This window comes from Lemur catta, chromosome 23, assembly GCF_020740605.2.
Source record: "Lemur catta isolate mLemCat1 chromosome 23, mLemCat1.pri, whole genome shotgun sequence".
Classification (NCBI taxonomy): Eukaryota; Metazoa; Chordata; class Mammalia; order Primates; family Lemuridae; genus Lemur; species Lemur catta.
In genome coordinates, this window is record NC_059150.1 from 30035056 (window position 1) to 30050620 (window position 15565).

General features: G+C 40.2%; 1 long non-coding RNA gene across 3 annotated transcripts in view; it reads right to left on the bottom strand.

Moving 5' to 3' along the window:
* LOC123626818 overlaps nt 1-15565 on the bottom strand; it is a 33404-nt gene that overhangs the window by 712 nt on the left and 17127 nt on the right. For all 3 annotated transcript variants that reach the window (XR_006731026.1, XR_006731027.1, XR_006731028.1), the window contains exon 4: nt 7986-8029. This is a non-coding gene — a long non-coding RNA (uncharacterized LOC123626818). The remainder of the gene's footprint in view (nt 1-7985; nt 8030-15565) is intronic.

Here is a 15565-nt window from a genome sequence, read left to right on the forward strand (position 1 = left end):
AACCTGCTGTTTCCAGCTCTCATGTGTCTAAGGACAAATTTCTGACCATGACACTTTGATACCCTGATTGATGACTTCACACTTTGGCAAGCTGAGCGTCTCACCAGGCAAGCGCAGCGCGGGCTGGGCCAGGAGCTGCCTGCCTTCTCGCAGAGCACCCAGCTCCGAGGACACGGCCTGGAGCAGGGAAGCAGCCGGGTGATGTCCCCTCACTGAACTGGTTCCCACCTGGAAGGAACCCCTGATGATACCGTTTAGACGACACCTTTCTAGGTCTGTGCTGGCAAACACTGAGGTCAGGGTTATCTGACGGAATTTCTTCAGGGCAGGAATGTTCTCTAACCTGCCCTGTCCAACACAGCAGGAACCAGCCACACGTGGCCACTGAGCACTTGAAACGTGGCCAGTGCAACTGAGGAACTAAATTTTTTACTTTATTTAATTTCATTTAAATTGCCATATGTAGCTAATAGCTACAATATAAATGTTTCACGTTAACTTAATTTAAACCTCCAATAACCTCACGAGGATGACATGATTATTATCACCTTCATCTACGGACCAGGGAACCAAGGTCCAGGCAGCTGAAGCACCTGTTACCAGCTAGTAACGGGACCAGGACTGGAACCCAGACAATCTCCGCCCAGAGAAACTCACTTCTAAGAACTCACCACACAGAAAGCTTCGTGAACCTTGAGGAAAGTGTCCAGGCATCATGTTAAGAAATGTAATGAAACATGAAGAATTGCTTTATCTACCTAAAACCTTGTGAACATGTTTCTCTACGTGGTAAAGTAGTGGTGGGGGCTCGTTCCAAGACCTCTCAGACCCAGATGGAAGTAAGGGGCTTCCTGGGTGACGGCCGCACCACCTGCCCCGGGCACCTGGGTGACGGCCGCACCGCCTGCCCCGGGCACCTGGGTGACGGCCGCACCGCCTGCCCGACACCTGGGTGACAGCCTCACTGCCTGCCCGGGCACCCACAGCACACGGCACACACGGCACAGAGTGTGCCTTGCCAGGGCCGGGCTGCAGACGCGGTGCTGGGCGGCCTCCTCTACCCTGGGAGCTGGCATCACCTGGTGATGTCGCAGACAAGGAGCGCCCCGGCTGCGCCTCTGTAGTAACTTCTTGTCACGGACCTGGAAGAGTGACACTGGCTTTACTTCCAACCAGCTGAGACCCTCACTACTAAATACCATCTTCCCACAAAAACACCCACGTTTGCTTTGTGAACCACAACACAGGGCAGACGTTGTTCTAATATAGAAACGTTTGAAAGACACTGAACACACGTGTGGGGAGCTGTGCTGTCTGAAACCAGGTCACAGGAACGACAGGAGGTGGGGAGGCCGGCCTGGGACAGGAGGACGCTCTCTCAGGGCCGAAGCAGCCACGAGTGGACCTCGCCCTGAGACTCCTGAGGAGGGCGAGGCGTCTGCAGGCAGAAGAGCCACCGCCAAGCCCAGGCGGGCTCCCCAGAGTCCCCTCCGCCTCTTCTAGGGAACAGGGATGTCCTCAGATGGGAACCGCCTCGTCTCCCGGCCAGGATCCACGGTCACCGCTGTCCATCACCAGACAGGAGACCGATCCCCGGCCCCGTGCCCTGCGCACACTCGCGGGACTGTTCTCTCTCAGTAACACGCTTTCTCCCCGCATTACCCATCTCTCCCCCTTTGCTGTATCTTTTTCCTATCAGCAAAATAGAGGTGGCCCTGGCACCTACCATCCTAAAACACCAACCAAAAACATGCTGGCGGTCCTTCCGGCTACTCTCCCTCCGGCTGCCCGGAGTCCTCAGCCCTGCCTCCGCCGCCTTCTCTGCTGCGCCCGCCCTGGGTCCGTCTCTGACACTCTCCGCAGCAGCCTGCCGAGGTCCCCCAGCTCCGTGTGCCCAAAACTAGTGGGCACTCCTGTCCTCGTCCACCCCGCCTTTGCGGCTCGTCGTCTCCGGGTCTCGCACCTGCCGGCCACCGCCACCCCAGCGCCGGACCCTCTCAATCTGCCCTGTGGGGACTGCAGCTCCACTGCGTGGGTCCTGGCCTCTCTTTCCTGGTGACATTCGACTCAAATTTTGTCTCCAGCTCAGACTGCTTCACTAAGACCCCACTGATGCCCCCACACGGCCATGAGACTGCCTGATAAACACGGCAGACTTCACATTTACAAGACAGAATTCCTTTTGGTCCCTCCCTCCAGGCCCATGCTGGCCTAGGAAGGGGCATCACTTCCCGCCCAGGCTCCACAGCAAATCACCCCCACGTTTATCCTCGACTCCTTTTTGTCCACCTCCACGTTCGATCTCCGGCCAAGTCCCATCCCTCACACCCCACACATTCTGCTCCAGGCATGCCTTCCCCTGTCACCTGCACCCTCCGCACCCAACCACCGCCAGGCCTCTGCCCCCACGCTGCGGTCGCCTGGCAGCTACCCCGCTGCCTCGCGGGCCTTAGTCCTTCTCCAGGACAGCCCAAGTCCTCAAAGCCAGCCCTGTGCTCAGGCTGTCCCCCCGCCGACTGTGCCAGGCCACCGGAGACTTAACCTTCCTTGGTGAGTCACTTCATTTTTTCTGGTTAGCAAAGAACTTGCGTTCTGCTTAGCACAGTAACCGAAGTGTTTAGGAGAACACCAACTCCCTCTCCCTTTCACTCCACTGCCGAGCCCAGCCCTCACCCACGATCCTGACTCACCACCACCAAGCCCCACTGCTGCCCAGCTCATTGTGTGGCCTGGAACATCCTGCTCCATGGTCCTGGCTCCCTTGTTCGCTCCTCCTTTTCCAGATCAAACACTCCCTAACCTTGGCTACCTTCCCTCCCCACATTAAGCTCCAATAGTCTGTTTCTTTCCTGACATTTGGCCCAGCCCTGTCACTCTGGGACAGTGTCTGGCTCTGCTGCCCAGGCTAGAATGCAGTGGGTTCACTGCAACCTCAAATTCCTGGGTTCAAGTGATCCTCCTGCCTCAGCTTCCTAAGAAGCTGGGATTACAGGTGCATGCCATCACACCTGGCTAATATTTTTTTTATTTTTTGTAGGGGATGGGGGTGGGCTCTTGCTATGATGTTCAGGCTGTTCTTGAACTCCTGACCTCAAGCAATCCTCCTGCCTTGGCCTCCCAAAGTGCTGAGATTTCAGGCATAAGCCACTGAGCCCTGCCTGTTTCTTAAGAACTATATTCATCATCACTCAGAGGTGAACCCTATTCAACTTCTCATGATATTCAGATGGTTACAGGCAATTGAACTCAAAGAATAGTGCTGTTAGGATTATGTCAGCAGGATGAATGGATAAACAAAATGTGGTATATCCACACAACAGAGTACTATTCAGCCCTAAAAAGGAAAGAAATTCTGACACATGCTACAACATGGATGAACCCTGAAGACACTGTGCTAAGTGAAATAAGCCAGTCACAAAAGGACAAATACTTAAATGAGAGTCAAACTCACAGAGACATAAAGAAGAACTGTGGTTGCCAGGAGCAGGAGGAGGGAGAGTGGAAAACTGCTGCCTAATGGGGATGAGCAGCAGTTTGGAAGATGAAAAAGCTCTAGAGGTGGATGGTGGTGACATCTGTACAACAATGTGACTGTACTTAATGCCAATGAACTGTACACATAAAATGTATATTTTATGTTACCTATATTTTGCCATAATAAAAATAAACAAACAAATAAATAATGCATGCCAGGCTTAATCATTTTCATTGAATACTTTTACAACCCAAGAAATTGAAGGGAAAATGGTCAAGCTCGTCAGACTAACAAGAATATTGGAATTTCTTTTTTTTTTTTTTTTTTTTTTTTTGAGACAGAGTCTCGCTCTGTTGCCCGGGCTAGAGTGCCATGGTGTCAGCCTAGGTCACAGCAACCTCGAACTCCTGGGCTTAAGCGACCCTCCTGCCTCAGCCTCCTGAGTAGCTGGGACTACAGGCATGTGCCACCATGCCTGGCTAATTTTTTTCTATATATATATTTTTTAGCTGTCCAGATAATTTCTTTCTATTTTTAGTATAGATGGGGGTCTAGCTCTTGCTCAGGCTGGTCTCGAACTCCTGACCTCGAGCGATCCTCCCGCCTCAGCCTCCCAGAGTGTTAGGATTACAGGCGTGAGGCACTGTGCCCAGCCCAAATATTGGAATTTCTGAGTTTTGTTCAATACCCTCTTCTATTTAAGAAATAAAGCCCAATACATTGTATAAGTTGTAAAGAGAAGAAGAAAACCAGGTCAAGAAGCTGGCAATATGTAGGCAATAGCAAGTCTTAAGAGAGAAAAAGAACAATGTATAACACAGTTTAAAGATTCAAGTGTTTCTGTACATAGGTACACAGAAAAATGAATTTCACAAATCCGTGTAATCCTGGAACTTAAACTATTCATATAGCTAAGCATGGACTTTAAGAAATATTTGTTCCAGGCCAGGTGTGGTGGCTCATGCCTGTAATCCTAGCACTCTGGGAGGCTGAAGTGGGAGGATCGCTTGAGCTCAAGAGTTGGAGACCAGCCTGAGCAAGAGTGAGACCCCATCTCTACTAAAAATAGAAAAAATAAGCCAAGTGTCGTGGTGTAAGCCTGTAGTCCCAGCTTCCTGGGAGGCTGAGGCAGGAGATTTCTTAAGCCCAGGAGTTTGAGGTTGCTGTGAGCTAGGCTGATGCTACAGCACTCTAGCCTGGGTGACAGAGCAAGACTCTGTCTCATAAAAAAAAAAAAAAATCATCATTTTCTGCTATGGTAATTTTGCTTAAATATACTCTATTATTATTACTATCCAGATTGCATCATAGTCTCAACTAGCCAAAGGGTAATATATTTATTGAACTGTACCTTCCTGGACAAAAGATATATAATTACCATATTTACAAATATGTCATGGAGCTCAGGCGGTGATGCGGGCACTGGGCAGTGATGGTTTGCTGCTGCAAATACAGATGGAGCTTTGCTGGCTCTTCCTCCAGCCAATCACCTCCTGCTGTGTAGCCTGGTTAGTGACAGGCCACATTCCAGTACCAGTCCATGGCCCAGGGGATGGAGACTGCAGTTGTAGCTCAAATGTTACACATTATATGTTTGTATCAAAATATCACATGTATCCCATAAATATGTGCAACTGCTTATTATATATCCATAATAATTAAAAATAAAAACTAATAAGCAAACAAAAAGATAATTATTTAGAGTAAATATAAAATCTTTTGGTTTGAAAACCTTTTGGGATCAAATATTAATACATAAAAATGCTAGATAAAGTATATCATACTTTAAAAATGCATAGCTGAGCTTTTAGGAAATCTTCAGACGCTTAGAACAGAGAAGAAACTGAAAAAAGCAATGAGGGCCTTGGGTGGGGGGCTGCTAGACTGAGATTGGCTTTAGTGTCAGTTTGGGATGGGACAAGAGCTGGTGTCCATGTGACAGAGAGAGTACGGAACTGAATCTGAGTTTTCTTCAGGGTTAGGCCCGAAGTGAAAGGGTGAGATGAAAAACAAAAGCACACTCACTAGCTCAGGCAGGCAAGGAATCTTCCCTGACTCTGCCTGCTCTCTCAGCAGAATGGGATAAACATTCCCCTTTGAAAATTAATTATGGGCTGGTACCACAAGTAAGCTTGGGATTCAAATTTAAATAACCATGTGGACAATGAACCCCCAAGTTAGGAAATTAGCAAAAATAAAGGTGGCTCTAGAAAGGAGTATCACTGAGATGCCCAGAAGAAGCAAACGCAGATCACTCTGGAAGGACATATCCTCACCCAACACACACAATCCCCACATGCACAGCTGCTTCAAAAATAAACGTAAGACCACAAAACACTCAAGGAAACAAGCCACCAGGAGTGAATCAGCCAGACTATACTTTAATCCTTCAAGATTTCAATAAAAGAACAACTCGATAGGCTGGGTGTGCTGGTTCACACCTGTAATGCCAGCAATTTCAGAGGCTGAGGCAGGAGGGTCACTTGAGGCCAGGAGTTTGAGACCAGCCTGGGCAACACAGCAAGACCTTGTTCTACAAAAAATAAAAAAAATTAGCTAGGCATGGTGGTGCACACTTGTAGACTCGCACCTGTAGACCCAGCTACTGGGGAGGCTGAGGCAGGAGGACTGCTCGAGACCAGAAGTTTGGGGATGCAGTGAGCTACGATAGTGGCACCACACTTCAGCTTGGGAGACAAAGACCTTGTCTCAAAACAAAGCAAAACACACAAAAAAGAACAACCTGATAAAGTATCTTCAATATGATCAATACCATAAAAAAGGAAGTGAATCCTAAAAAAAAAAAGAATAGGATGTCTTGAAAGAATTAATAGATTTCTATTAATAGAATCTAGAATATCTACAAATAAAAATTACAGTAATTAAAATTACTCAATGGATATGTTAGAAAGCAAAGTGGGCAAGACTGAGGAGAGAAGTAGTGAATTAGAATAGAAACTGGAGGAAATTACCAGGCACCAGTATAGAGAGTTCAAGATAGAACATATGATAGAGAATTTAAGAGATGGGGAGGATTGAAGGAAAGGGTCTAAAAGACATTTTGGAATTAAAAAAAAAAATAGGAGAATGGGAGTAGAGAGACAACATTAAAAGAATTAATGGGTGAAAATTTTATAGAATGAAAATGAAAGGATTGTTGGAATAAAAAATAACTCTGAATCATGTGAATAAATAAGAATCCATACATAAATACATAATTGTGAAACTGCAGACCAAAGACAAAGGCTGTAAAAGCAATTTAAAAAAAAAAGGAAAAATTCCCCACAAAGAAACTCGGTGTCTAGACTCCAAAGGTCAGAAGCAATGGGGCCCTATATGCACAGGCTGGGGGATGGGGGGCACGAAAACAACCTAATGTACCATTTGATGTACAAAAACTACCCTTAAAGCCAAGGTGGACTTCTGCTTCCAGGACGATGGATAAGTAGTTTTCCCTGTTTCACTCATTAAGTACAACTAAAAACCCTAGACACTATATATGTGTGTGTGTTTATATATTATAGAGAGTTGAAGACAGAACATGTGAAAGAGAGTGTAAGAGATGTGGTGGATTGCACATATACATAAAAAGATGACGCTGCATGGGAAAGAGAAAAAGGCAGCCGGGCCAGGGACTGCACAGCCCGAGGGATGCTATGGTGGTGAGTTCCCTGGGTTTTCCTTTTGCCTCATATATCTCAGACTTGAAGGAGAACAAGCTGGTAACCGAGAAATGCCAATGGGTACAGATGAAAAAAGGGCCAACAAAAGCCTGCTCTCTCTAGAAGCTACAGGACCAGGAAAGGGGCAGCTGAACAAGAGAGAAAACTCTTACACAATAACCACTCTCCTCTATCCAAACATCACAGCAAAAACTATGGCCCACACCAGTAAAGGCCAAATGGGTAGCCTAAACTTCCACCCTGGCAAGGCTAACAAGGCACACCAACACCCCCACAGAGGGGGTGTCAGAGAAGACCAAGTAGGGCGCTGGGGCTTTCTGCTGACTGGGTAGTGAGCTCTTCTCCTGCCCCTGCTACTGTGTCAGGGGAGACCACGGGGAAGGGCACTAGAACATGTTCATCCCCACCCAGCAGTAACAAGAATCCCTCTCACCTGTCAGTGGAGGCCGAGTGAGGAATCTGGACTTCTACCCCCACCTGCTGGTGATGAGGTAGTACCCAAGAAAGGAAGCCAATTAAAAGAGCTAAAAAAGATCCAAGTCTTGTAATGTAATACAAAAATGTCCACGTTTCAGTTGAAAATCGCTTCTTATACCAAGAACTAGGAAGATCTCAAAATGAAAGAAAAAAGATAATCAATAGATTCCAACATCAAGTTGACAGAAATGTTAGAATTACCTGACAAAGATTTTTCCTCACAGTTGATCAAGAGAAAATAATTATAGCTACTCATGTGTAGTGTAGTAGCAGCTGCAGCAGCAGCAAGAGTAGGAGTAATTGTAATATTTCAATTTTAAATTTTTTACAAAAAATTATGTGGTTCCAACCTGGTCTCCAAAGTCCTCTGGGAATTTCCACAAAACCACAGGATCTGTAAATAATTGACACACATCCTTAAACAGAGGCAAAAGAACACATTTAAAGCAACAGTCCTGGTTAAATACTCTTAAAATTGTCAAAGCTACTTTAATTATAATTTTTAAATTTCTCTTGAAACATTTACAGTTGATGAGGTTCACTTCTTTTCCTTGATTGAGTTAAATATGTTGACTTTTAAGGGTTTTAATGACCTTTGGAATATAACAAATGAAATTAGTAACTTAGGTCATCAAAAACCATTACTGTATTTCTTTTAGCAACTCACTTTTTTATTTACATGTCTTAAAGATTCTGAACTTTGAATTTTCAATTTTAACTATGCTTACAAAAATATTGGTTTTAATTTGAAAAGAAAATTTTAAATGTGGTAAACATGTAATCACACACATTATAGCCCTCAGGGACTAGACTAAAATATACAGCTTAAATTTCCATTTAAAATCCCCAATAAAAATTTACAAAAATTGTAATAATGTTTGCTTCATATTGGCTTTAAGAGTCCTAGACTTTGCAGTAATAGGTGAGTTGGCAGGCAGGTATAAGGCAGCTTATTTAAAATACAGTTGGTATTTGCAGGACAGTTCAGAGAAATTTTTCTAATATAGCTAGTAATTTGGTAATTTATATAAATCAATATTGCTTTATAAATATTCACATCAGCTTTTCGTTTTCTTTATTTCTCACAATACTTCTCTTCTGTTTAGCATAAGAAAGTGAAGTTTTAGTTGTAATAATCACTAATAAATATGTTGGTCATACACTTATTTTTTAATTTTGTCAAAAACTTCTGAATACTTTAAATGTCTCTTAAAAGGATAGTGTTTAATAATAGATTATTACTTCTGACAAAAACCTTTGAAAGCCCAAGATAAAATATGAACAACAAGTATGACCTATATGACAGGGTTCGAACTCCACTCCAAGGAAAAGGCCCTGGTGGACCAAAGATCCACACTCCAGGTACTCAACCAATGGAAATCTACAGCTTATTTCTACTACTCCATATTGCTTTTTAAGAAATATTATTTAAGGATGTATAATTTCAAAAGTTTTAATTCCAAACTTTAATAAATGTCTAGCAACATTTTTAGCATGAGCTAGTTCCTGTGTTTTTATTTAACAGAATATTTTTCAAATATTTTAACTTAAAAAAAAACATGCTTTCTAGAATTAAACTTTTTACTTATTAAGGAGTAAAAAGTTCCCATATAAGTTAACATAAATAAATCATTTAAAACATCTTATATGAAAATAATATATTACAAACTTATAAAGGTAATATTAAATGATTATGTCCTCATGTAAAACAAAATGTTTCCATTTCTAAAATAAATGTGAAATGCATTATTCATCACCATAAAATACTCAAACATTAATGTCCTGTGGATAACTATGTTCCCAGTTGGAAAAAATATACATATGTGGCAATTTTAGCAAAATGGTAGCTGCTAAGATCTAAATCTCATAAGACAAAAGTATATGATGGAATCTCCATCAAATAGGAAACAAAAGTTACTACCTTGATAAATTACTACAATAACTAATAGCCACGTAAACAAATCATCATGCAGAAATGTTGCATAATGTTCTCATAAACAATGGAATTAAGAGGTTTCACTGTGAATATTTCAAACAACCCTTCTAAACAACCTCAACTTTGTAGTTCTCATTTGAGAAAATGTTTGTGACAAGTTTCTTACACGTTGCTGTGCAGCCCTTACCGTCTGCCTGTACTGTTTGCAGCATTTACCTAAGTGTGTTTTCCTGTCTCACTTTTCCTCATCTCTTACTCCACCAGTTTTTTCTGTACACTCTGCTTTTCCACACAGGGAAAACAAGTAAATACATGAAAATAGCATCTACTGGTTTCATCACAAAGTGGAAAATATCCTTTTCTTCTCATTAAATGAATTTTATCCTTCAGCACTCAAAACTTTATTATAATCATGTGCATCCATATTTTGAGATGGATTAACTTGGTTCCTGCCTATGTGATTAGATTTAGAGCACATCTGATGCATCTTTGTGGCAACTTTTCAGAAGTACTGCAAAGGAAGAAACAAAAGAGCTCTGAAAAAAATAATCCGATTCTACAACTTTATGCACAAAGACCGAATTTTCTGTTCCCTGAGGATTACTTTCCAGATACTCGATCTGATCTGGCAATGTTAGGTCAATTTTATGCTGATTTTATGAGTGAAAGGATGAGAACCACTGGTGGGAATCATGGCTGCCAGTGATGACTGATACACACTGCGTTTCCTTCTTGCTAACGTCTACTAGTAATTCAAAAGAGACTCCATATTTTAATTTAAAAAAAAACTTTGCTGCCAACAATCTAGAAACCAAGGAACGATAAAAATATATAACTTCATTTTGACATAAATGTAATTTCTTATTTTAATAAGAAATGTTACAGTGTAGTAAAAAAAATACAAATTTTTATTAAATTAGTAAATTTGGAAGGTGAATATTTAAAGTATGATTTGTGTGCCACCATCACAAAGATTCCAAATCCATTAAGGGTTTTTTAAAATGTAAAGTAAGATAAATTCAGCAGTATTTTCTTTTCTTTCCCAATCAGATATTTCACATTTTCTGGCCCTTAATTAAAAACAAATGTTAAAATTACTTAGAATACTAATGTGATTCTACTTCACTATAAAATTATGCAGGAAGAAGTTTATAATTTTCATAAGTGAATAATATTTATTTAATTCTGTAGAATTCAATGATGAAATATACAATATCTTTAAAATCACACATTTGTAAAATTGCAAATCAGAGACTACTTTTGAAAAGGTAGAATGTATCCTATTAGTGTTTTGCATGATTATAGCTTTCTGTACTTGATTTACCTACATTGTAGAATCAGAACTTTAGTGTGAGGAAATTAAAGTCAAAACAATGAGGAGTTTGTCTTAGCCATACAGCTAGCTAATGTCAGAGCCTGGAGCTTTCTTAATTGAGATGTAAAGAATACTTACTTTAAATAATTTCCAATAATTCATACATTTTTGTGGCACATTTAACTTAAGTTCAATTTATTTCATTGAAAAAGCTATGCGGTACTAAAGAAACGGGAAAAGTCCCTGCCGGGCACTGACCTACGACACCCATGGAGGAAACCTAGTTGTTCAGAGCTTTGTCTCAGGCACGGTTATCAGGTAGAAACATTTCAACTCAACTTGAAAAGTCACCGGCTTAATAATGTCAAAAAACACGACTAATGAAGGAATGAGGTCTCCTAAACATAAATGAGCAGAAATCATTAAAGAAAATGTGTGATTTTTGTTCTTTCACCTGTAGGGATACCATGGTGAACAAAGCAGAGTCCTTACCACTCATAGAAAAGAGGAGCATCAAAACATATAATACAGTAAAATTTTATGGTACTAGCTGCATAGGATGCTGCAGGAGCACATAATAAGGAAATCTAACCTAATTTAGAGAGCCACTACAGGACTTCAGAAGGAAAGGACAGGAAAATTGACACTCAGGTTAGATAAGAAAATGATGATTTGTGCCATACAGTGGGCAAGGGAAAATGCTACTGAGTGGAGAACCAATATGCGTGAAGTCTTGGAGGTTACGGGAAAACAGAACACATTTTAGAAACTGAAAAAAAATCTAATGTATCTAGAATGTAGATTGGGAGGGAGACAGCGTCAAGAGATGAAGCCGGACTGGCAAGGAAAGCCACCGAAGCAGACATGGCACAAACCAGGTGAGGAAGAACCACCAGAAAGGTATGGTGAATGCAGCTGGAGTGTGTGTTGTCACGAAGTCAAGGGAACAGAGTGTATCTAAAAGAAATCTTCAAAAATACTGCAAACATTGAAAAGTGACAACTGAAGAACTGCAACTGTATTTAAAGAGATAAAGCCACAGTCAGATGGGTTTCAATTAAAAGGCAGGAAGAAGGATGCAGATTTAAGATTATGGAAAGAGTGTGAGGAAAGAGAGACTGTATGGAGGCAATTTATTTAAGAAAGGCTATAAAAAGCAGAAGAAAGTAAAGGTGGGTAGAAAGGTTAAGTTTGACAGATTTGTCGTTGCTTTTTAATTTTAGACGGGCACAGACTTGCACATGTTTAAAGGCTGACAGGAAGCAATGAGCTAGCAGAGCGCCAGAGAAAGAAAGAGCCTAAGATCCCCGAGAACAGAGCCAGGGCTGGAATCCTGGTCAGGACGGTGAGACGAGCCTTCGACAGAAGCTGGAGGACGTGTGCCATTGTTATAGGAAAAACAGAAGAGAAAGCCATAAATCTAAGTAAATCTGTCGTGGTACAAAAATAAGAGTTTTGTGTAAAAGTTGCTCATTTTTTTTGTTTAGTAGGAAGCTCTCTGCCAGGAGAGGTTGTTGGAGGTTTCAAAAGGAGGTGTGAGCAGCTGTCTCAGGAAAGCTGAGTACCTGATTTAGGTACAGGTCCAACCTGGCATTTAACTGCAACAGCCTGGACAGAAAAGATAACTGGTGGATTCAGTCAGGGTTAAGGTTTCCATCAGTCATGTGTGATGGAAAGAAAATTTGAACAGAATAGTTATAGATATGAATTACTTATCTAAACCTAATCAAGTAATTTTTTTCCATAAAATCTATTAATATTATGTTATACCAAAACATGCAAATACATTTTAAAACAGCTATTTTCAGTTGAAGATATACTACATATATATGAAGACTGTAGGATTGAGAAATAAGATGAAATAAATAAATGGAAGCATAAGTAGAATTATGAAATTAGGCAGCTTAAGTTCTGGTCTTCTACCTATGAGTAACACAATGCTTTCCATCTGTGATCAGACGCAGGTATTGAAAAATAGTGAATCAACTTCCTTCTCCACTTCTCTAAGTTGATTTTAAAAGAACAGTGTCTCATCTGCTTATCCAAGTATCCTATGTAACTATCATTTTCTACATGTGCTAGTATATGAAAAAGCCTGAAAAGCACGAAGTTTAATAACTACAGTTAAAATTATAATTTTTATTACATCTGCCAAAGTAGTTTTCAAACCCACTAATCATTGTAATTTTATATTCAGCCTGATTGCAAAAAAGGATTTCAGGAAGTATCTCAATCATTTAGGGCCACAAATGACCTTGGCGAAACCAGAAAGCCAGAGAACCAACACCATGCCATTTTTCCTTGCATGTACCCCAGCAAAACACAGATTTACAGCATTGATGGAAAAATATCACTCATTCTGACAAAGCAGTAATAAAAAAAACACAATATTACAGACTGCACAACATTACAAACGTTAAGACTACAAGCAATAGTGAAAACAAAAACAAATTCATTGCTGAAAAATCTTAAATTCAGACTAAAAATAATCTTGATAAAACATAATCAGATGTGTGTACAAATTATTTTAAAGCTAACATGTAGATGAGAATATAGAATTTTAGTATCTTTTTAAAGGTCTAGTTCAGCAGTTCTCAAACTTTAGCATGCAACAGAAATGTCTACACATCCACACTGTTGAGTCCTACTCACAGAACTTCTGAGGCTGGTCTGAGAACATGCATTTCTAACATGTTCCCAGGTGATACTGACACTACTTGTCTAAGCACCAGACTTTGAGAGCTAATAGCATAGATCATGTATCTCTCACAACGATTACCATTATGTGTCACATGTTAAGGAATTTAATACTTCCTGATTGTAAATATTCTTTCTAATATGGCAATAAATAATTAAAAATTCTCTTTATTACATATTTTTTTATTTGACAATAGGTAGATCTTCACAGGGCCAAGAAGAAACACCACCCAGAGCAATTACAGCAGGAAATATTTTTAGAAAGAAAGACACTACCAAAATGTTTTTAAAACCCTTTCTGTGCTAGTAAGTCTACTAATAGGATAATTCTACTTCCATATCCCAAAGAAAAGAATTTTATTTCAAAATTGAGTGTTTTATGACACTGGACCTATATAATTGATGGAGAACTTTAGTTATGTGAACATAAAGATATACTGGCTATTCATTTCCTCTATGTACGCCACATACAGACACATTGACAGTCCATATCTAAACAAGACAGACATCTGTCTGTACCTTTCCATGTCAGATATGTGAGGAAATATTTTTTGCTGTGGTTTCTTAGAATGCTTTGCTTTGTAGAATTTAAGCAATTAAGTTCCAATTTGAACAACAGAAGGGTAAATGCACAGTAGGTGTATCTGTGAATGTAAAAAAATTTAAGGCTTTTTTTTATTTTGTATTTTCACAAAAAGTTTCATTATATATGGATAGAATCTTAGAATTTTCTGAATGAGAAAGGACCTTAAAGGTACGTTTTACCACTCGGACTTAGGAAAGTTATATTTCATCCTGCGGTTCTGGAGCTAGTAACTATCGAAGCCAAGACTGGAATCCAGGTATCCCGGCTTCTAGCAGGACATCCTCTCTGAAACACGCCGCTACACGTACAGCATCACACAAGTAAACCCAGTTTGCTCTGGTTGGTTACCTTTGACTTTAATGGTCATTCACTGGACACTAGTTTAAAGTACATTCACACTTAATTATCTACAAGAAGATATTTTCAGCAAAACAAGTATTTAAATTTTTTTTTGTAAAACAATGGCCTAAATCTTACAGACTTCCTCTGAACAATACTTGGAAATCTGTATGTGAAGAAACCTTGTAAAGAATATTAATAGTATTCAAATTAATATCCTCTCAATCTGGAATTAAAATAATTCTTCATATAATCATGTTAAGTTTGACTTACATGCACAAAAACCTTATAGAAATGAAAACATTATTTCAAGATCTTTTACTTTATAACCAGTTGCAAAAATAGAGATCACACTTCTATTTGTTGCTTTACATGATGTACACATTTAAAAGCAAGCAAATTTGGAAATTTGTCCATTTGTTCACCATCCTAAAAATGTACATAAGCAGTGATAGAAATAAAATCTAATGTAATGATCCCATTGTGATTATTTTCATTCTAAAGAGTCATCTGGAAAATCAAACTGCTTCTACTACTGTAAAATAATTTTGGTGCTTTTGAAATGCAAACCATAGAAACAACTTAATGGATAATTCTAGTCGTTCTAAATATTTCTCCCCAGAATAACCTAAAATTAGCATCACAACTCAAAATAAGGAAGCTCTTTTTGCTCATAGATTAGCAAATTCTAACTAAGGTAATGAAAATGAAACTTCTAAGAATCTTATATAATCCATACCGTGTTAGATATATCATTTTACTACTTCCACTCCTTTTAAATAAGACCTATTATAATAAAATGAAAACTCTCATCAATCACCTGATAGAGTAATTCCAAACTTAACCAAACAGGGCTAATGGGTGAGAATTGAATTGAAAACACCTTGACAAAGAAAGCAATTTCTTTTCTTCTCACTCCTCTGAAGCTGTGGGTGATCATGGTAATCGAACCATCAACAGTGAGGGGCCATCTGTCCCAAGGGCCCTTCGTGAGAGTTAAAAAAAAAAAAAAAAAACAACAAAAAAGGGAAAGAAATGCTGTTCCACAGATGTTCAA